Consider the following 8,820-nt stretch of genomic DNA (forward strand, 5'->3'; position numbering starts at 1 on the left):
CCGGTGCTCGTTGATGGCAATCTGTACCTGGTGACCAGCGGTCGAATAGGGAAACGTTTAAAGCCGGCGCACCGGCTGAAAATTCCGCCGGTCTCCTGGTCACGCTCGCTCTCTCGTGTCTACCTCCAGCTTTCACGGACGCAGATACCCTCCCCCCACCCCCCCACCCCGCGCCTGCCCCCGGGCTGCGACTGGGCCACCACGACCTCCATCTCCGGCGGCCAGGCTCCTCTCCGCCATGGCTGCCTGCCGCCATGGCTGCCTGCCGCCATGGCTAGATCTATCCCCTACCTCCAGCCTTCACGCGGGCGCATCCACTCCCCCCTCCCCCTCCCCCTCCCCCCCCCCCCCCCCCCCCTCCGGGCCGCGACTGGCCGGACCACGACCTCCATCGCCGGCGTCCAGGCACCCCCTCGCCGGCCGCCATGGCTGCCTGTCGCCATGGCTGGATGCACTCCGTATACTAGTATTGCAACCGTCACCTAGAATAGCTTCAATAGCTGTTGAAAAAAGCTTCAACCATAGACAGAAAAGCTTCAATGGAATTGCGCAGCAAAGAGAAGCTGCAACCGTACTTGGATTTTGTTACTACTAGCGAAGTTTTTTGCTACATCCATTAGGTGGAGCTGCGACCTCGCGACGATGACAACGACGATTTCTGCTGCAACCGTAGTAGATTTTTGCTACTACCGCTGAAGTTTTTGCTACATCCATGTAAGACAGAGTTGCGACCTCGTGAAGACGGCGACGGTGTTTGATTTTTGCTGCATTCGTAGTTTATTTTTGCTACTACCGGTGAAGTTTTTTGCTACATCTATTCAATGGCGTTGATTGACTGGTGGTCGTCGCCGACGCAATTTCGTGCAACGAGCGGCGAGGGGCGGCGATGGAGCTACCACCGGAGGGGAGCTATAACCGTCGCCGGTGGAGCTGCAACCGCAGACGCAGCTGTTGCATGGATTGAGATAGTTTTTGACTACATCCATTCAACGGCGAGAACGGTCAGCGAGGGTGGGGACCGACCACGAGGACGGCCGGCAAGGGTGGGGCCCGACCACAAGGACTGCCGGCGATGAGGACGGCCACTGGAGGGGACTGCAGGCGCGGCGACGAGGATCTTGAGCGGGAGTTGCAGATCCAGCCCGAGGAAGAAGAGGACATGGGCGAATCGTTTTTCTTTTTTTGCCCAGATCCATTGACCAAGCGGCTCGCATCAAACGGCTGGGGCGGGACCGGCTGAAACTTTCGGCCGGTGCGCCGGCGCCTAGTGTTCGCCGGTCGAATACGCCTGTTCGTACAGCATCAGAACCTTGACGGGATGCTGGTGGTCGACGTGGCGACCGAGGTGCAACGCACGTGCCTTCTCCCGGTCAGGGCCGACGTGTACCCCCAGAACCGTGATCCGATGGTGTACACCTTTGAGATGAGCGGGTGGCTGTGCCTCGCCGTGAACTTGTACGACCCTCGCTGTAAGCTCCAGTTCTGGGTCATGTCACCGCCGGGCCAGTGGGTGGAGGGCGACGATAGCAAATTGTGCTGGGATTTGCGCTACAGCTTCTACATCGACGACTCCTATCATGACTCGTATTGCTTCAATACCTCGACGGGCGCATGGTTCGACGATGGGGCGCTGTGCTTCACTCACAGGGATGTCTTGTTCAAGCACAGCACGACAGGACGCTCGCCGGAGCCGTCTCAAGACGCTGATTGTCCTCAATGTGACCAGCGACTCAAGCTGCCGCCAACGCCGCCCAACTGCAAGTGGAACATTGTCGGGGGTTATTGCCCCAGCCTGCTCTCGCCTCTTACCTTGGCAACACCGCCATGGTCTTGGGACGACGAGGAAGAAAGAAAAGAGTTCGAGCATGCCATGTTCCTTACACTGCGACGTCACCAACGAAAACATCACAAACGTATATGCCGAGTTAACTCAAATCTGCAGGCAAGCATCAACGCCACTCTCATGGTAGGGTCGAATTCGCCATAGTATCCCTAGTTGTATTACTATTACCTATTTCATTCTATTTTGAGAAGTTGGCTGCATTTTTATATACTTTTTTGCTGTGCCATTATTTATTGGTAGAGCTGATGAAGAATTGTCTGTCCCTTCCAATCATACTATCGTGTAGACGTTTGGTTTCGGATTAATTACTAGACGGAAATGCACGCCTTCTGCAGCTCCGGTGTGTTAGACAAAATAGAGATAGGACTCGTTCTGTATCTCTGTTTAAACTCTTTCTCGCTATCCTCATGTATCTGGACGTATCCTAGCGATCGTCCCTTCCTCGTACGCCACGGCAGGCTTATGCCATCTATCAATATAAACCACACGCGGCCCTATGGGGTAGATACGCTTCAATCTTACATGGTAATCAGAGGCTCTTCCTCTCGCATCTAGCTTCCACGAGAGAAAACCAATCCAGCGTATACAGAGAGAGAGAGACATCGAGAGAACCTGCAAGAAACCATGACGGGCACCGCTGCTTCCACCGATTCATCCACCGTCGCTGGCACCATGGGTTCCCTAGTTACCCAGTCCTCCCACTCTACCTTCGCGTCTTCATCATCAACCAGCAGCGGCACCTCTCTCGGCTCTCCAACAACAGAGAAGTTGACAAGGACCAACTTCCTCCTCTGGAAGGCCATCAATCTCCCTCGGATCAAGGGAGCGCAGATGGCGCACTTCCTCGACGCTGCAAGCCCGGCGCTGCCTGCCACCCTCACCATAACCAACGATGGGAAGGAGGAGCAGGTCGTGAACTATGCCCGCACGATCTGGTATGCCCAGTAGCAACAGGTACAAGGTTATCTGATGGCATCACTTTCCCGTGAAGTTCTTGCTCAGGTGGTGACTGTCCAAACACCGGCTGAAGGATGGGCAGTGATCCATGCCACCTTCTCGTGTCAAACCCAGGCGCAAGATCAAGGCGTTGGCAAATGAGATCGCCACCACCAGCGCCCTGTGATCGATCGGGAGATGACCTCCTATGTTCTGAAAGGACTGGACCTCGAGTATAACTCAGTGGTGTTAGCCCTTGCCGCCTGCGTCGAACCCATCACCACCCCCGAGCTCTACAACCAACTTCTCAGCTTTGAGGCGCGGGTCAATCTGCTGCAAGGTATGAATCATCGCCAATCTTCTGTCAACAGCATCTCCCGAGGGCGCGGCAACAGTGGCCGAGGCCGTGGTCACCAAGGGCGTGGCCGCCGCGGCGGACATGGCGGGCGCGACAGCAACTAGGGTCAAGTTCGCTCTGGAGGAGGTGATCGTGGAGGCGGCTACAACAACAACAACGCCCACAACGGCTCCTCCTCCAACACTCGCCGCACCAGGTGCCAACTCTGCAAGAAGCCGGGCCATGAAGTCATTGACTGCTGGCACCAGTATGATGAAGATTACGTGCTTGATGCACATCATGCAGCTGCTGCCATCCGTGAGCAAGGAGGAGGTGATGGTGACACGGTCTGGTATGCAGACTCAAGGGCCACGGACCATGTCACGAATGAGCTAGAAAAGCTTGCTCTCCGCGAGAGATACCACGGCGATGATCTGATTCACACCGCAAGCGGTGGAGGTATGGAAATTTGTCACATTGGTCAAGCTTGTATTAATTCCCCTAGTCTTAAACGTGATCTTGTCTTAAAAGATGTTCTTCATGTCCCACTAGCCGACAAAAACCTAGCATCTATGTCTCGTTTAACTCCAGACAATAATGTTTTCTTTGAGACTCATCCCACCTATTTTTTCAAAAAGGATCGGGCAACGAGGGAGCTCATTCATCACGGTAGATGCATTGGAGGGCTTTAACATCACTTCAAGAGTCTTTAGCCGCAAGGATCGTCATCAAGTTCACTCCGTCATCAAGCCCTCCCTGGCAAGGTGGCATCAAAGATTAGGACATCCGTCTTCAGTAGTAGTCAAGCAAGTAGTCAATAAAGGCAATCTTTCATTGTCACATAGTTCAAATAATGAGTTTGTGTGTGAAGCTTGTCAATGTGCCAAGAGTCACCAACTTCCCTATCCTATTTCAAATAGTGTGTCTCATGCTAGTTAGTTTTATCGATGATTATAGCAAGTTCACTTGGATATATTTGCTTAAGTTTAAATCTGAAGTCTTTTCTGTTTTCCAAGAGTTTCAAGAACTTGTTGAAAGCCACTTCGACAGAAAAATTCTTGCAGTCCAAAGTGACTGGGGAGGTGTTGAGGATATAACCACTGGGTGTAAACCGTCCAGGAGGGCCGGTTCACGCTCAGCTATGCTGAAGCCCATGAAGACAAGAAGATGGCGCTTTACGGATAAAGTTTAAAGGCCCAGAGCCCGGAGGCGGATTAGGGCCCGTAGTGGTAAACCGCCGTAATTGTTTACTTGTATTGTAAGTTAGGGAAAGGGAGAGACCGAGCCGAACACTTGTATGAGTCGGCCTCGGGACTCTGTAAACCGGCCGGGCGTCAATCTGTGTATATAAAGGGACGACCCGGCGGCGGTTCAGGGACGACAGACAACAACTCGAGACCCAGGCAAGCGTATTTGCTCCCTGGTTATCGAAACCCCAATAATCCCATCACAACTAGATGTAGGCTTTTACCTTCATCGAAGGGGCCGAACTAGTATAAACTCTTGTGTCCCTTGTCTGGTTTAACCCCTTCAGGCTAACCCCGTTGTGATGGCTCCACGACTAAGTCCTTCTGCTAGGACATCTGACGTGATATTTTCATGACAGGAGGCGAGTATGAGAAACTCAACTCCTTCCGTAGCATAGGCATCGTCCATGTCTTGCCCTCATGCACATCAACAAAACGGCTCGGCTGAACGTAAACATCGCCATATCGTTGACGTTGGTTTATCTCTTTTAGCTCATGCATATATGCCACTCAAATACTGGGATGAAGCATTCATCACGACTAGCTATCTTATTAACTGCCTCCCTAACAAAGTCATTGGCAACACCACTTCGTTGGAACGTTTGTTTCATCAAAAACCAGGCTATAATTTTCTCAAATTTTTTGGGTGTGCATGTTACCCAAATTTACGTCCTTACAATCATCACAAACTCGAGTTTCGCTCAACACAGTGTGTGTTTTTTTTAGCTACAGTAACCTTCATAAAGGATATAAGTGCCTAGAGATTGCCATAGGTCGTATCTATATTTCTCGGATGTCATTTTTTATGAAACATTATTTCCTTTTGCCAAACTTCATCCTAATGCCGGAGCCCTTTTACGTGCTGAGATTTCTCTTCTCCAGATTATATGTCCAACTCTGATCACGGGGGTGAATTTAATAGAACTGATTAGGTGTAAAAATCAATTGAAAATTTTGACTCTGGTTATACTTGTGCAGCAGCAGGCTATGATTTTATGTGCACAGGTGCAGCCAAAACTGGCGCTGAATCACAGGTTACACTTTCCAGGGCCACCTAATGTGCACCTCGCCGCCGGTGCTCGTTGATCGCAATCTGTACCTGGTGACCAGCGGTCGAATACGCCTGTTCGGACAGCACCGGAACCCTGATAGGATGCCGGTGGTCGACGTGGCGACCGAGGTGCACCGCACGTGCCTTCTCCCGGTCAGGGCCGATGCGTACACCCAGAACATGGATCCAATGGTGTACACCTTTGAGATGAGCGGGCGGCTGTGCCTCGCCGTGAACTTGTACGACCCTTGCTGTAAGCTCCAGTTCTGGGTCATGTCACCGCCGGACCAGTGGGTGGAGGGCGACAACAGCAAGTTGTGCTGGGATCTACGCTACAGCTTCTACATCGACGACTCCTATCGTGACTCGTATCGCTTCAATACCCCGACGGGCGCATGGTTCGACGATGGGACGCTGTGCTTCACTCACAGGGATTTCTTGTTCAAGCACAGCACGACAGAGCGCTCGCCGGAGCCGTCTCCAGACGCTGATTGTCCTCAATCTGACCAGAGACTCGAGCTGCCGCCAAAGCCGTCCAACTGCAAGTGGAACATTGTCGGGGGTTATCGCCCCAGCCTGCTCTCGCCTCTTACCTTGGCAACGCCTCCATGGTCTTGGGACGGCGAGGAAGAAAGAAAAGAGTTCGAGCATGCCATGTTCCATACAATGCGACGTCACCAATGAAAACATCACTACGTATATGCTGAGTTAACTCAGATCTGCAGGCAAGCATCAACACCACTCTCATGGCAGGGTCGAATTCGCCATAGTATCCCTATTTGCATTACTATTACCTATTTCATTCTCTTTTGAGAAGTTAGCTGCATTTTTTATATACTTTTTTGTTGTGCCATTATTTATTGGTAGAGCTGATGAAGAATTGTCTGTCCCTTCCAATCATACTATCGTGTAGATGTTTGGTTTCGGATTTATTACTAGACGGAAATGCACGCCTTCTGCAGCTCCGGTGTGTTAGACAAAATAGAGATAGGACTCGTTTTGTATCTCTGTTTAAACTCTTTCTCGCTATCCTCATGTATCTGGACGTATCCTAGCGATCGTCCCTTCCTCGTACGCCACGGCAGGCTTATGCCATCGATCAATATAAACCACACGCGGCCCTATGGGGTAGATACGCTTCAATCTTACATGGTAATCAGAGGCTCTTCCTCTCGCATCTAGCTTCCATGAGAGAAAACCAATCTAGCGTATACAGAGAGAGAGACATCGAGAGAACCTGCAAGAAACCATGACGGGCACCGCTGCTTCCACCGATCCATCCACCGTCGCTGGCACCATGGGTGCCCTAGTTACCCAGTCCTCCCACTCCACCTTCGCGTCTTCATCGTCAACCAGCAGCGGCACCTCTCTCGGCTCTCCACCAACAGAGAAGTTGACAAGGACCAACTTCCTCCTCTGGAAGGCCATCAATCTCCCTCAGATCAAGGGAGCGCAGATGGCGCACTTCCTCGACGCTGCAAACCCGACGCCGCCTGCCACCCTCACCATCACCAACGATGGGAAGGAGGAGCAGGTCGTGAACTATGCCCGCACGATCTGGTACGCGCAGTAGCAACAGGTACAAGGTTATCTGATGGCATCACTTTCCCGTGAAGTTCTTGCTCAGGTGGTGACTGTCCAAACACCGGCTGAAGGATGGGCAGTGATCCATGCCACCTTCTCGTCTCAAACCCAGGCGCAAGATCAAGGCGTTGGCAAATGAGATCGCCACCACCAGCGCCCTGTGATCGATCGGGAGATGACCTCCTATGTTCTGAAAGGACTGGACCTCGAGTACAACTCAGTGGTGTCAGCCCTTGCCGCCTGGGTCGAACCCATCACCACCCCCGAGCTCTACAACCAACTTCTCAGCTTTGAGGCACGGGTCAATCTGCTGCAAGGTATGAATCATCACCAATCTTCTGTCAACAGCATCTCCCGAGGGCGCGGCAACGGTGGCTGAGGCCGTGGTCACCAAGGGCATGGCCGCCGCGGTGGACATGGCGGGCGCGACAACAACCAGGGTCAAGTTCGCTCTGGAGGAGGTGATCGTGGAGGCGGCTACAACAACAACAACGCCCACAACGGCCCCTCCTCCAACACTCGCCGCACCAGGTGCCAACTCTGCAAGAAGCCGGGCCATGAAGCCATTGACTGCTGGCACCGGTATGATGAAGATTACGTGCCTGATGCACATCATGCAGCTGCTGCCATCCGTGAGCAAGGAGGAGGTGATGGTGACACGGTCTGGTATGCAGACTCAAGGGCCACGGACCATGTCACGAATGAGCTAGAAAAGCTTGCTCTCCGCGAGAGATACCACGGCGATGATCTGATTCACACCGCAAGCGGTGGAGGTATGGAAATTTGTCACATTGGTCAAGCTTGTATTAATTCCCCTAGTCTTAAACGTGATCTTGTCTTAAAAGATGTTCTTCATGTCCCACTAGCCGACAAAAACCTAGCACCTATGTCTCGTTTAACTTCAGACAATAATGTTTTCTTTGAGACTCATCCTACCGATTTTTTCAAAAAGGATCGGGCAACGAGGGAGCTCATTCATCACGGTAGATGCATTGGAGGGCTTTAACATCACTTCAAGAGTCTTTAGCCGCAAGGATCGTCATCAAGTTCACTCCGTCATCAAGCCCTCCCTGGCAAGGTGGCATCAAAGATTAGGACATCCGTCTTCAGTAGTAGTCAAGCAAGTAGTCAATAAAGGCAATCTTTCATTGTCACATAGTTCAAATAATGAGTCTGTGTGTGAAGCTTGTCAATGTGCCAAGAGTCACCAACTTCCCTATCCTATTTCAAATAGTGTGTCTCATGCTAGTTAGTTTTATCGATGATTATAGCAAGTTCACTTGGATATATTTGCTTAAGTTTAAATCTGAAGTCTTTTCTGTTTTCCAAGAGTTTCAAGAACTTGTTGAAAGCCACTTCGACAGAAAAATTCTTGCAGTCCAAAGTGACTGGGGAGGTGTTGAGGATATAACCACTGAGTGTAAACCGCCCAGGAGGGCCGGTTCACGCTCAGCTATGCTGAAGCCCATGAAGACAAGAAGATGGCGCTTTACGGATAAAGTTTAAAGGCCCAGAGCCCGAAGGCGGATTAGGGCCCGTAGTGGGAAACCGCCGTAATTGTTTACTTGTATTGTAAGTTAGGGAAAGGGAGAGACCGAGCCGAACACTTGTATGAGTCGGCCTCGGGACTCTGTAAACCGGCCGGGCGTCAACCTGTGTATATAAAGGGACGACCCGGCGGCGGTTCAGGGACGACAGACAGCAACTCGAGACCCAGGCAAGCGTATTTGCTCCCTGGTTATCGAAACCCCAATAATCCCATCACAACTAGATGTAGGCTTTTACCTTCATCGAAGGGGCCGAACTAGTATAAACTCTTGTG

Source organism: Triticum aestivum, chromosome 5B (assembly GCF_018294505.1).
Source record: "Triticum aestivum cultivar Chinese Spring chromosome 5B, IWGSC CS RefSeq v2.1, whole genome shotgun sequence".
NCBI lineage: Eukaryota > Viridiplantae > Streptophyta > Magnoliopsida > Poales > Poaceae > Triticum > Triticum aestivum.